General features: G+C 37.9%; 1 protein-coding gene across 1 annotated transcript in view; it reads right to left on the bottom strand.

The window, feature by feature from the left end:
• ctdp1 (CTD (carboxy-terminal domain, RNA polymerase II, polypeptide A) phosphatase, subunit 1) overlaps nt 1-15,618 on the bottom strand; it is a 131,767-nt gene that overhangs the window by 54,305 nt on the left and 61,844 nt on the right. The gene's annotated exons all lie outside the window — the stretch shown is intronic.

Genomic DNA, 15,618 nt, shown 5'->3' on the forward strand with positions numbered 1-15,618 from the left:
ATTACATTGAATTGAGCATCTGAAAAAGCCTGCAGAAATATGGCAAAGCCATGTACACAGGTTATAAATGAGCTCAAGGAAGGGTGCTTAAAAAAATAGACCCATAGAACTTTTTCGTTTAATCTGACAGATAAGCATAATAAGGGCGAAACATTTAATTAAAAGTAGACTGTTTATGAGGAGTGTTATCTAGAAGCATCACAGTAGATGGAACAATCCCCAGGCACCCATGGGATGCAATTATGAACGTCATCATACCCAATCTAAAAAGTGAATTAAAGTCATACTTTACAGCAAGTTCTAATGCTGAAGGAGTCATTAACTCTGCCTTTACCATCAGACGAAAGGTCAAGGGTAGGATTATTGCACCACTCTCTAAAACTTTATGATAAATTCTAATAAATAACAACAAATAGAAACTACAGTTACAGGGCATTAATATTTAGGTCGAAATAAAGAATTGTGCGTCAAATGTCTGGTATAAATTGGTAGAAATCTCTTTTGTTGTTGTCGTTTTTGAAGTCAAAACGAAATGGTATGTGTCACTAATTTTTATTTAAGGAAAAAATTATTCAAAAAACAATTAAGGATGGGACTTGACTGATTGGATAGTGACCTATGAGCAACACTGCTCATCAAACTGCCAAAGTCATGCCCCCCAATGGTGAACCATTGAAATTTTGAAACACTTATGACATAACGAAGCCTTGTTTACTGAAATCACATGACTTTGACAGTTTGATATGCGCTCTGAACCACTGATTCGAAACAAAAGATTCTTAAAGCTTCAACGCTTCATGAAGCAGTGTTTTGAAATCGCCCATCAATAGATATTGTTGAATAAAGTCGTTATTTTGTTTGGTTTCTTTGTTCGCTTCATAACATTAAAGGTGCCCAAGAATGCTTTTTCACAAGATGTAATATAAGTCTAACCGTGCGTTCACACCGCCGGCGAGAGCGTCAACAGTTGCCTTGGCCGCCCTGCCAACAACGCTGTACTGTTCGTTCAAACCGCCGCCGACGGGAGGGTCAAAGTAAATGACAAGTCGCGTCAACCAATCGGAAGCCTCTCAAGCGAGGACCTCTACATTCCAATTGGTTGCCGCCGAACCGCGTCATAGCTCATTACCATAAAGTTAACCTGATTTCAACTCTCCATGACTTTGAGGCTGTGCTCCGTGGCTTTTGTTTATTTAGTTGTGTTTATGAATTATACAGACTGCAAGTGTTTAAAAATGAAAATAGCGACGACTCTTGTGAATTCAGTAAGAAACGATGGTAACTTTAACCTCATTTAACAGTACATTAGCAACATGTTAACGAAACATTTAGAAAGACAATTTACAAATATCACTAAAAATATCATGTTATCATGGATCATGTCAGTTATTATTGCTCCATCTGCCATTTTTTGCTATTGTCCTTGCTTGCTTACGTAGTCTGTTGATTCACCTGTGTAGATCCAGATGTTACTGGCTGCCCTTGTCTAATGCCTTTCATAATACATATTAATGTTAACTAGCATTAAAATGACTGAATAACCCATTGGCACGAATTTAAAAACCCTGTATCATCCAGAACAACCAGTACTTAAATTGGCTATTCGTTACAAATATCTCCCGCCTCTAAACCATATTTTTTTTTTAGAGGTGGTGCATGTTATAAACATGTCATTTACTCACCCTCATGTTGTTCCAAACCTGTATGTGCTTCTTTCTTCTGTTGATCACAAAAGATGATATTTTAAAGAATGTTGGTAATCAAACAGTTGATGGTAACTATCTGGTTACCATCATTCTTTAATATATCTTCTTTTGTGTTCAACAGAAGAAAGAAACTCATACAGAACAACATGAGGGTGAGTAAATGACATGTTTAAACACTGTGCCTACTCTGTTTGCATGGTTTCTCACTACGGGTGTCACAATATACTGGTATTTTACGATAACCTTGATATTTAAAAAATTAAATATTGATATCATGTTAATGCTATACATATAATATCGTAAATAATCTAGCACCATCTGGTTGACACTCTAATATGATAGATGGCGGTACTGCACCTTAATGCTGGTTCTCACCCATTATAAACCGGAAAAAAAGAAAATGAAACAGTGTGCGCAGCTACTACTGCTGGATGCCATGTAATAAAAATCTGATATCGTGACAGCCCTACTTCTCGCTAATAACTAATACACAAATCAATCACAGTCCGCATTCACTAAAAACAAGAAAAGCATCCAAATAAATCAAAAGCCAGTGACCAAATGGAACCAAATAATAGATCAGCACCTAGTTTAAAGTGACCTAGTACTGCCGTAATGCAGAGGCAACGAAATCGAGGAAAGTGATGAGGGCAAACAGATGGAGCAAAGAGAGAGGCAATTTCCCAAAAGCCCTGTCACACAGATGCACAATCATTATCTTGTTAACACCGCACTTTGCCGGCTTCACCATGGCATGAAATGTGGTATAAATGCACTGCGGTTCCCTCTGAAGGGCGCTAAGACAGTTGGTTTCTCATTATTGAGGTCTAGTCTGACAGCAAATTTGTGCCAACACATATGGACTTAAACATACAAACTGCAATAGTTATAAAAAAAAACCCCAAATGTTACATGGAAGATTTGAACACTGGCTCTAGGGTTGACAGGCTGCCATTACCAGCGCATATTTAGGTGAGGCACCCACATATTTGGGGGCGCTTTATTAAAACATTTCATCACTGTATAATTACACAAAGATGCATGACTCTATAAAGATTAAGGTCATAGCCATTCAGAAAACCTCATTATACAAATACAAAGAAATAATCTTTCAAATGCATACGCTTCCACCTTCGCTTTATTGGAACATTATGACTCTGGCAAGCCATGGTCCACATAAATGGGAGTAAAATAAATTGTGAAAATAGAGCAAAGGTGAGAACATCTTTTATGACAGAAACACAGCCTCAGGGTGGTAGTAGTTTCAACCTTTGGGTCAGTCAGCCTAACAGCAAACATTTATCAGTCAAAGTAACTAGGAATCAGTATTATGAGTCCTTGCTAGGGAGCCTTATATTTTGGCAAAGTATGAAATCAAAGCCTTTTAGTGTGTAAGGGCCACAAAACAATATTTGTCAGAGTCATCACAATTTAATAAAAGCAGAGACCCACCAAGTCAATGAAATGTCCCCAGTTCACTGACAGGCAGAGAGATATTGGGGAAGTGGCGGCAGCTGTTCGCCAAGGGAGCATTTTTAATATTTCAAAATTTACTTTCAGACACTAGACTTTGACAAGAGTGCAATCAAACTTGGATCTGTAAAGTTAAAAACCTCACTTGTATTACATGTCTTCTCCACCTTGAGTTTAGTCATTGATAAAATTTCTCACAGTGACGGAACAGAAATGATAATCTTGTTCCTGGGATAGAAACGCAGACTATAAAGATAAGCTCACAATAATGCCATCACTCATGTCATAATTTTCAGCGGGAAACGTTATTAATTATTAAAATTAGACTCAATGAGCCAGTTTATAAGATGATGGGCTTCCACAATCAAACTACATTTCCTATGACTCTCTGTGATAAAGCTCTTCATAATGTTGCAAAAGATCTTAAAGTCTGGCTTTGTTAGCAAGTTTGAAAAAAAGAGAGAAACTTGGAACAGTCGGAAATGTCATATTTCGTTCTGATAAAAATCACATAATTACAATTACAACTCACTTCATAATTACAACATCCGTGTTTGTAAGCATGAACTTCCCAAAAGGATGTCGACATCTTTTAAGTACATTAATGTAAAGTCGAGGGAACAGGAAGATCTCCAGCACACTGTGGTTTCTCTCTCATTCTCAGCTCAGCAAGGAGTCAACCACTGATATATTAAAAAAAGTAATTCAATTACATGTCTCATCACTCTTGCTGGGTAAATGCATTACATGCTGTCTGTGACTGTCTGAAGTTTAAGGCGGTTGCTTAAGAGGGCCACCAGAATAACTACAGTTTCATTCAGACACATGGCTGGAGAAACGTTGATATAGATGAAGCTCTCAACCGACGTCACACTCAATCACACTCAAAGATGTAGCCATGGCAAAGCACTGTGGTAAAAATAAGTAATAGCCCAGCACCTAGCACATTTATTCCATGTCAAGCTGTGAATTTCAGTGCTTGCTTGGGAGGTTTGTGACCGAGTGTGACATGGTGAGGATAAGGGGTAGCACCTCCAAATTTGAATCCATGGTTCTTAGCTGGAAAAGGGTGGACTGCACACCCAGGATGTCTCGTTCATGAGTGAGGGCAAGTCAGAGAATGACAAAGATAGGCGGATCAGTTTGATGGCAGCAATATGTACAAGATGAAGAGGGTGAAAAGACTCTCCATTTACCATTCAATATACAGTATGTTCTGACACTCACTTGTTGTCATAAACTTTGGGTAGTGACCGAAAGAACAAGACTGCAGGTACAAGCCTCACCACAGCGTGTATAGACTAAGACACAAGGTGCGAAGCTCGGACAGGCGGGAGGGACTTGGAGAAGAAGAATCGATGCTTCTCTGTGTCAAAAATAGCCAGTTTAGATGGTTCAGGCATCTGGGGGGATGCCTTCTAGATGGTTTTTGGTGGAGTTGTAACTGGGAAGATACCCCGGGGCAGGCCCAGATTACATTTCCCGACTGTCCATCACAAAGAACATCTTGAGATCCCCAATTAGGACCTGGAGGAAGCTGCAAGGGAAAGAACATGTGGGCAGGCCTACATAGCCTGCTGCCACCATGACCCAGTCCCAGATAAGCAGCAGAAGACCGAAGGAATGCTGAGCTGTGGCATTTGTGTAAGAAATCTGGGTTCAGTTCTTGCACATATTGAGTGCTGGGGACATTTTTACTTCCTGTCACCTAGATTTAGCACTTGTAATCATAAATATACCACAACACGTGACCATCTGACACACCATGTCTGTCGGCATGTAGACTGAGGGGTACCAAATTAGTATGAGCATATAATGCTAGCTTATAAGTGGTGAAAAAAGTTTGTAGGCACGTTTTTGTACTGCGTCAACTCTTATAGTCCAGTCTGAACAAAAAGTTCTGAATAAGACTCACAGCAAGAGAGCACAAATTCAAATTTCCAAAACTAGAGTGGAAAACTTGTGCATGACTACCCTCACTTCCATATGCACATATCTTGCAGAAAACAAATTAGTGAATAAATTTCCTTGCCCGGCGCATGAGGGCATAACGGCTTAAAATGAATGAGGTACAAAGCATCAAGTAGGGGGCCATGCAGATTTGCCTGCCAAAGCCATGCATCCAAATAACAGTCACCCCCACTAATTTGGAATGGAACTTTTCGTAATATGGCAGCTTTCTGGGTGAAAACATGAAGGCCAACTGGGAGAGCTCCACAAAGTGCCGCTGGAGAGGAAAAAAAAAAGCATTTGGATGCATTACATTATTCATAACCAATAAGGTAAAAGATATTGCATGAATTCAGTGATGCTATGTAAAGTTCCCCAACACCAAATGTAAAAAGTCACCTCAAGGCTGCAGTCGAGCTGGCTTACTGTACAGCCCATCACCACATCGATGAATTATTTATTATTGCTCCAGTGAAATATGCAGCACAGATTTTGTAATATCTCCGAAGGTTCCTTTAACTCCACATAGCAGTTTTTCACTGTAAAAGACGAACACCCAGAGCTTGAAAGAAGTCTCAGGAGAGAGAATATGATGGAGCTGCTGCTACATCAAGATCTATGAACTGTAATATGAGGTGTATATGCATCAATTATTTTAACACAACCAATCTAAGATAATGAAGATAATCTGCCCCCTTAAAATAAAATCCAAAGAACAGGGGGGGAATCAGTTTAAAACAGTCACCCAACAATCGTTTTGATGATTATTGATTAGCATGGTTGACTAGTTATCTTGATTTTTTTTTTTTGAGACGGAAAATGTCTCTCATTAAACGTCATTTAAATAAATGAATATTCGAGTATTCGTTTCTTTTTTTATGTGCCCAAGTATTCAAATACAATATTTTTGAAAAATGCCCATCCCTACCAGACACATTCAACACAAATACTCACAACAAAAAGATACTGCATCTACACAAAATGACACAAATGCACAAGTGAACATAGTTAAAGCTACAGTCCGTAAGTTTTGCCTCTTTGGCGCCATCTCTGTTTGAAACCTGAAATTGCCGTTATTTGTGCAATTATCATCTTTACGTGGGTTATGCATCGGCACGACTACTCAGCGTGGATTAATCTAATGTTTGCTGTCAGTCACCACATTGATGTGGATACTACTTTGGAATCAGATTCTAAATCTTGAAAGTATGACCAAAATAAGAATTTTCACCAGAAAATATCATCTAAACAAGTAACGTCTGCCACTTTTGTTCTGACCAACTGAGAAAAAAAGCATTACAATCACGCTGCCAATTGTGATTAAATCTAACTATCACTTAGCTCATATCACATCAAACCATGCAAATTATTATTATTGTTATACTTTGTTCTCAAATTGTTAATGTTAACAACATCAGCATTGTGTGACACTGTATTTAGTGTATATTAGCATTACCTGTAGATTTCAATTATATAGCCTACTAGCTATATGGCATGTGGGACTCCTCCTTCATGTAAACAGACGTGACGTAATGATGCAAAGACGAACAGCTGCATGCTCGAATTTCTCGCGGAAACCCACCAGTACCGATTTTATTATAAAACATTATTACAAGCTTACTGTTGTGAATCGGCTAAGGTAAGGAGATAGTTTTTAACACTGGTTTTTAAAACTGATTTTGGATAATGCAGCTTTAAATAGCTAGTCTGAAGGTGTAATTCACTCTTTCCATAACACACTAAAACATGGAGAAGATTATAGCTGCAACAATTATCAATTATTTTCGATAATGAAAATAATCAACAATGAATTTGATTATCGATTAGTCGTTTCTGTGAGCTGTGCTCGGAAACCATCAGGCCAGTCACGCCGCTTTACAGTAGTGAACAACCCATTTCTACAGACAAAACGCATATGGAAAATAGTGAAGGACACAGAGCAAGCTTGTCCAAAACATGAGAATGCTTTATATTTATGAGAGCTTCAAACAAAAGCATAAGGGTTTACCTCACCGCATAACTTAAATTTTATGGTTATATCCTTATCTGTAAATGATAGAAAATCCGGTAGGCATTTCCATTTTGCATATTCTGACAAGCAAGTTTTGTTAAACGTCACTAACTTCAATGAACAAGCGTCAGTGTGCACATGCGTGTCAAACAGAGATCGCTGTAAAATAGGAGCACAAAAATTCTGCCTTAAATATACATTTTGCTAAAATATTTTTTGTTATAGATTGATTTAAAATTCTGTAATGCAAGTAATTATTTACAATTAACTATTAACTATGTTCAGACAACTGAATGTGTTTTTCATACCTTGTACAAGTTAACATTTTGTGCTTTTGCTTATATTTATTATAATTTACTTTAGTCAGTTGAATTTCTGCTTCCAAAATAGTAAGCAATCAGTTGTTTTTAGGTTTAGAATGTAATGTTTCTATTTTAACTCTTTTTGCTTATAATGTACAGCATAGCCTACATAGATACATTTACTATATTTGTTTCCAGAGGCTTTATATTACACATTGTTTTGAGGACAGCACTTGGCTGGATGTGGAATAACATTGTTTAAAATGATGGATTAAAATAAATTTTTAATGCATATTTTTTTTTTTTTTTAGTTTTCATCCGATTAATCAGGGGGAAAAAATATCAACAGATTAATCGATTATCAAATTAATCATTAATTCATACATATATAAATTTTTTTTTTTTTTTACCATTCACAATTGTGTTGCATTCATAACTTGGGGTTTACATTAATTACATTTTGAACGCACTATAATGCTTTTTGAAACAGTTACTGAAGATATAACCAACACATGTATGGTTTTCCCTGCATCATGGATGGGCTTCAGCATTCAGCACATCCACTAAAACCCAGCATATTTATTGCAGTATTGGCAATAGAAAAGAGCAGAGAAGGTCATCTATTATTTCATCACTGTTTGCCATGTGAAAGCACACTCACGACGAGACAAGGTCGACAAAAAGTACACTACATTTACGGAGAGCACAAACAACCTTGGCACCCAATTCAGTGTGTTCTGGAATCGGAAATATATGAGGCAGTTCAGGTGAAGTTTGGAAGTGTGAAGAAATAGAGAATGTTATATAAATCTTCTGGGCATAGTGTTTGTTTATCTGGTACAATTTGCTGGAGACACAAGACTAAGTGAGCCTGGATTCACAGTCAAGGTTACAAATTCTCTTTTGTTTGAACAAAGGTCTGATTTTACACTGAACTGGAGGGGTTGGCTGCAACAGTGAAAACTATTGAGCCAAGCCAAGTGTATTAGAGCGATTTAAGCCGTACATGGCAACGGTGAAGCCTCAGCAATAGAGGAAAAGAAGAACAACACCACCAACTACGCTATTTTTTTTAAGTGTACGTTCAGCACTCCATGTGAAATATTTTAGGGCTTCTACATCTTATATCTCAATAAAATCTTCAGAAAAATCATTCTCTTTGAAGCCACAAGCTCAAGCTGTGTCTTCTGTGTATGCTATGAGCATCTGTGGGATAAATGTAGAGCTCCTGGACGCCCTACAGAGACAGCAGCCTAAAGACCTTTAGATCTTCAGCAAGACCTGAAGCAGCACTGCGAACATTCATGCCATCAGGTTTTTGATTCTGGTCACGTTTCTATTAAAAGCTAACAGCTTTGTTCACAGAATAATAAAAAGAACATGAGTACGACTAAAAGAATTTAGCAAATGGATCACGATTCAGTGTTTTTTCTCTTGCCAGTGTGGTGCAACTTCACACAGAAGTTCGGATACACATATAACTTTAAGACCTACACATATACAATTAACATTGCATGTCCGTACAGTACCATAAATCATGTATCTCAGATTCTTTCACTTAATGTCATAATCAATCAAAAGAAGATCATGAGAAAACACTTTGCATAAATGCACAGAATTGTTTGCATACTGCTCTGTAAAAGCGAATGTTCAACAGCATCTAATTTTTACTTTTAAACATGTAGTGCTCACATTTAATTAAACCACATTTAGGCCTGGTTTCACAGAAATGGCTTAATTAAGCAAGGATTGGGCCTAAGTTAAATTAGAACATTAAAAATGCATTAAAAATATATATTATGTATTATATATAAAGGCTTGAAGTAACGTGTTACCATTATTATTATAAAAAATTTATCTTAGAATGGAATTTATATACAGGTTTAGGGGCAAGATTAAACATTTTTTTCTTGTTATTTTTATCATTTAAATCTTACTAAATTTACCAGATAAACTGACAACCTTGATTGTGGATAATTGATAACACCAGACCGCATGAACATTGTAATTCCTCCTTTGGGATTTGAAACAACACGAGGGTGAATAAATTACACAATTTTCTCATTTCGAGAAGAATGTCGTAACAGGGACCTGTAACCCTGAATTTCAGTTCTGAACAAATCCAGATCAGAAGACTGAGACGAAAGTCTCCGCTCCCTTTCTTTTTCACAGCATTGTTAGATGAAAAATGTAAAGAGCTGAGAGACGGAGAAAAGGTGTTTCCCATCTTTTCCCATGTTGTTCAAAATGACAACAGGATAATTTCATTCCAGTCTGAAAACCAGGCTTTTCAATTAGAAACAGTAGAGCTTTGGCTTGAGGAGAGATGATGGTATTGATGAGGATGACAATGATGATTACAGAGGCACACAGTGACCTGAGTGACAATGTGCTCTGGTCCACGGAGCTTCCTGACCAATGCTGTTTGAGACATCCTGACACTGTCAACACTGTCAGCTACAGTGAAAAGGACATCTTTGTCATCCAAATGGGGTGGAAGATAAGATAAAAGTAAGGAAATATGCAAATATTTATATGTACACAAATACACGTAACATAAAAAACAATTAGGTGTTTCATAGCAGTGCCTCAGAGTTGCAAAAAAAGAAAAAAGAAAAAGGAAATTTTAAACAAGAATGAGTTGACCCTGGTTCAGCACTGCTGAACTGACCAACAAAAGCAAACAGTGACAGTGATAGCTGTGGCATTTGCTGAGTCCTTTACGTCGTAATGCAATGTGATGTGTGGCCAGTGCTGAAGACCAGTACTGTGAGACAGACTCGACTCATGCAGCGAGGCGAAAGATGAGAGACATTGCTGAGACTGTATTAGACATGCATCAACGCTCTTATAAACTAGACTCTTCTACTTTAAAAATGTCACTAATGTCAGAATTTGTAATGTGAAAATTAGACTGCCAAAGTTAACAAAATCTCACTTGTGTTCATTGATCAATAATGGATAAAGATGCTCTTAATCAGCAATTCATTTAGGGTGTTTTCAGACCTGTAGATCGATTGCATTGTTCCGAAACAGGGTCTTGAATTGTTACAATGTTGCATTTTCTTCTTGGTTCAGTTTGCTTTCACAAGGCAATATTTTAAAGTGTTCCAAAATGTGTTTATGTGTGTACAATTGTCCCCTTATTGGTCAGAGTTTGCTCTGCAAATGATTGACAAGTTCGCTTCATGAGCATATTGTGGCTTGTTTAGTACCTACTGTTGAGACACACGCGAACACTATATGAATGTAGCCGTCATTCCCGCTGTTAAATTATGTACTACATTCGTACTAATTCAAGCGGGATCTCTCTGTATCTCCCAGTGCTGTCTAAAGCCTGGAACACACCAAGTCGATGGCGACAAACTAGTGGCGACGAAAGCAGACAGCTGGGTTGGCTCACTTCGGTAGCATCTGGGTCCAAAGTTGCCCTGACATACCAAACCGACACTCGACACCCAACGGCCAAGTAGCATGTCCGTTCTGCGCCTGCGTAAGAAGAAATGGCTTTCCGTACCAGCAGGTGGCAGTAGCTGAACAGCCAATCAGAATGATCAGATGGCCCAACCGACGCTGATTCAACATGGCTTCGAAAAAAGCAGACGAGGACCAACTTCAGCCAACGGTGAGGAACACACCGAGAAAACTTAGTCGGCCGACCATCGGCTTGGTATGTTCTGGGCTAAATAGACTAACTGTGTCGAGACATATGCAAACACTATGTGAATGTTATAATGCAGCTAGAGCAGGAATCAAGGCTTCATTGGGACAGTGTTATTGCACGGAGAAGTGCGTTTACACAACGATTTTAAGATGAAGAGGTGCTCTTTGGTTTTTAACTGCAGTAGCCTATGTGCTCACTTGCAGAATCAAACATTGCTGCATTTTATATAACACATTTCTCGTTATGAAATATGATATCGTTTGGTTTGTTGGTCAGTTGGGTCAGATTGCTTTAACACCACAAGTGAACCGCCCCAGAGTTTATTTGCAATCGGGCCAAGAAATCCTCATTCGGGCGATCTCAGAGCGACTGTTTTGGTGTGGATCCGTGCGCCATTGCAGTGTTCACATATGCCTAAATGAACCGAACCAAGGGAGAAAATGCACTAGGTTCCGAAGCAAACACTCAGGAGTGAAAACACCCTTAGAGAACCCCGTGGCTAAAATGAACAGCAAATGAACCAAATGCAAAAAAAAAAAAAAAAAAAAAAAAAGTGTAAGTCTGCAGCTGAAGCAGTTTAAAAAAAATACTGCGAAGTCTTTTGTAAGACATTTTACTGCAAAAACAGCTAAATAATCCAATTGTCAAAACAATGCAAAAGCACAATTTCATGACTGGTAAGAAAAATTTATGGCTTGTCATTTCTTTCACCCACCATTGGATCAGGGTGGATTTCTAATAAAAGTCATTTGCAGTCCTGTCATTTTCAGGAATTTAATCATCAGGAAATAAATATTTTCTTCAAAGATGTTAAATGGATAGTTCACACACAAAAAAAAAGTCTGTCATCAATTACTCATCCAAACCAAAATGTATTTATTTATTGCGGTGCCAGTTTAGTTTTTTTTCCATAAGTAGAATAGGGAAGGCATAGAACATTCAGCGTAGACGTTTTGAAGAATGCAGAAACGGAAAGTACGTTCAAGGCAATATTTTGTTAAGCATAAACGGTTGGATTTTTTTTTGAAAATGACAGATCGTTTCACTAGATAAGACCCTTATTCCTCATCTGGTATTGTTTAAAGCCCTTTGAAGCTGCACTGAAACTACAATTTGGACCTTCAACCTGTTGGTAGCCGTTGAAAGCCACTATATGGAGAAAAATCCTGGAATGTTTTCCTCAAAAACCTTAACTTCTTTTCGACTGACGAAAGAAAGACATGAACATCTTGGATGACATGGGGGTGAGTAAATTATCAGGAAAAGTTTATTTAAAAGTGGACTAATCCTTTAAACCACTTGATCCATACTGTATGGATTCATTTTTGTCTCTATGAACATTTTGAAGATTATTATCTGAAGAAATACAGTGGGTACGGAAAGTATTCAGACCCCCTTAAATTTTTCACTCTTTGTTATATTGCAGCCATTTGCTAAAATAATTTAAGTTCATTTTTTTTCCTCATTAATGTACTCACAGCACCCCATATTGACAGAAAAACACAGAATTGTTGACATTTTTGCAGATTTATTAAAAAAGAAAAACTGAAATATCACATGGTCCTAAGTATTCAGACCCTTTGCTGTTACACTCATATATTTAACTCAGGTGCTGTCCATTTCTTCTGATCATCCTTGAGATGGTTCTACACCTTCATTTGAGTCCAGCTGTGTTTGATTATACTGATTGGACTTGATTAGGAAAGCCACACACCTGTCTATATAAAGACCTTACAGCTCACAGTGCATGCCAGAGCAAATGAGAATCATGAGGTCAAAGGAACTGCCTGAAGAGCTCAGAGACAGAATTGTGGCAAGGCACAGATCTGGCCAAGATAACAAAAAAAATTCTGCTGCACTTAAGGTTCCTGAGAGCACAGTGGCCTCCATAATCCTTAAATGGAAGACGTTTGGGACGACCAGAACCCTTCCTAGAGCTGGCCGTCTGGCCAAACTGAGCTATCGGGGAAGAAGAGCCTTGGTGAGAGAGGTAAAGAAGAACCCAAAGATCACTGTGGCTGAGCTCCAGAGATGCAGTCGGGAGATGGGAGAAAGTTGTAGAAAGTCAACCATCACTGCAGCCCTCCACCAGTCGGGGCTTTATGGCAGAGTGGCCCGACGGAAGCCTCTCCTCAGTGCAAGACACATGAAAGCCCGCCTGAAGGACTCCAAGATGGTGAGAAATAAGATTCTCTGGTCTGATGAGACCAAGATAGAACTTTTTGGCCTTAATTCTAAGTGGTATGTGTGGAGAAAACCAGGCACTGCTCATCACCTGTCCAATACAGTCCCAACAGTGAAGCATGGTGGTGGCAGCATCTTGCTGTGGGGGTGTTTTTCAGCAGCAGGGACAGGACGACTGGTTGCAATCGAGGGAAAGATGAATCCGGCCAAGTACAGGGATATTCTGGACGAAAACCTTCTCCAGAGTGCTCAGGAACTCAGACTGGGCCGAAGGTTTACCTTCCAACAAGACAATGACCCTAAGCACACAGCTAAAATAACGAAGGAGTGGCTTCACAACAACTCCGTGACTGTCCTTGAATGGCCCAGCCAGAGCCCTGACTTAAACTCAGTTGAGCATCTCTGGAGAGACCTAAAAATGGCTGTCCACGAACGTTTACCATCCAACCTGACAGAACTGGAGAGGATCTGCAAAGAGGAATGGCAGAGGATCTCCAAATCCAGGTGTGAAAAACTTGTTGCATCTTTCCCAAAAAGACTCAAAAGGGTGCTTCTACTAACTACTGAGCAAAGGGTCTGAATACTTAGGACCATGTGATATTTCAGTTTTTCTTTTTTAATAAATCTGCAAAAATGTCAACAATTCTGTGTTTTTCTATCAATATGCGGTGCTGTGTGTACATTAATGAGGAAAAAAAATGAACTTAAATGATTTTAGCAAATGGCTGCAATATAACAAAGAGTAAAAAATTTAAGGGGGTCTGAATACTTTACGTACCCACTGTACATGTTGTTTTGGACCCAGTTTGCTAAATAAAATTAGAGCATCATGTGGGTGTACAGGGCATCTTTGAATGGTCTGTGATAGAAAAGCCATTAGCTGTAATCAAATTTCAGAATCACTGAACACAAACAGACCTCTATTATCAAATCACTGCTGACTGGACCTTAGTGATAAAACAAGAATAGAAGCCTTGTCTTCAGACAACAACAAATTACATAAGGGTATCGTTCAGGAAACCGTTTTTCTAAGAGAAGAAAAGGATGGTATGAAAGCATTTCACAGCTGATGTCATTTCTAATGTATTGATATGTACATCAGCAGTGGATGTTTTCTGAGGCGATAGGCTGATGAAGCCTTATCAATCACGCATTTCACTCTCGATGTCAGCTGATGATCACAGAATCAATGCCTCCAGGTGTGTTAAAACATTTGGTGTCAATCTGGATAACAAGTGGGTCTCAGCCTGAGACATTACACTCACTAACCGCCTACAGTGCATTCACTGCTTCTCTAATGCAAAACTCAAATTTGCAAACACTTTTCAAAATAACAAGCTCTGATTTGACTGGCTGGCATTATGTAATTTATCTGTCAGGCTCATAAAACTTCAAAGTTAAGACAAACTTTGCTTTTCTAGTTACAAAGAAGAAAGGCCTAATGCTTACTTTTCCCCCCAAAAAGGCACGTGTGCTCCCAAGTTGAAATGTTTTGCTCATAAAGCGCATAAAAAAAATAAAAAAAAACTTTAGAGGTGCAATGAAAATTATATTTTTACATTGTAAAATGAATTAATTATTTTTAGGCCTACTTTATACTGTATAAACTATAATAAACAGATTATTGTGTCGATACTAATAAACTATATATTAAATAATGTTCTTAGTGTTTCCTTCCAGTGATGGAGAGGCCTAGAGAGAAGCTACAAGTGTTTACTTTGGATTAAATGCCAGAAATAGTTTATGTAACTAAAATATCAATAATAACCAGGGGGACAAAAACTATGCATAATGCTGGACTTTTAAATAACATGCCAAAAATATACCAGGACTCTTATTTTGAAATGTATATGCGTTACTATTCTCTGCAACTCATTCAAAAAGATGAGGGAGATAAAATGTGACCCTAGACCACAAAACCAGTCATAATTCACAAGGGTATATTTGTGGCCAACAATACATTGTATGGGTCAAAATTATCGATTTTTCTTTTATGCCAAAAATCATTAGGATATTAAGTAAAGATCATGTTTCATGAACATATTTTGTAAATTTCCTACCATAAATATATCAAAAATTTATTTTTGTGAGAGGATATACATTGTATAAATCTCAATTTCAAAAAATTGACCTTTATGACTGGTTTTGTGGTCCAGGGTCACAAATATGCACTCTTTCAACCATTTACAACATATTACAATAAAACCACCATAAAGTAAACATTGTCATAATAAACTGTATTTATTTTAATTTAAATCACAGCCTCAATAACATTAGGCTGTATCGATGATTCTTGTTTGTCCACTCCCAAATTTAAGACCTCTTAAA

This window comes from Megalobrama amblycephala, linkage group LG9 (genome assembly GCF_018812025.1).
Source record: "Megalobrama amblycephala isolate DHTTF-2021 linkage group LG9, ASM1881202v1, whole genome shotgun sequence".
In the NCBI taxonomy this organism is placed as follows: domain Eukaryota; kingdom Metazoa; phylum Chordata; class Actinopteri; order Cypriniformes; family Xenocyprididae; genus Megalobrama; species Megalobrama amblycephala.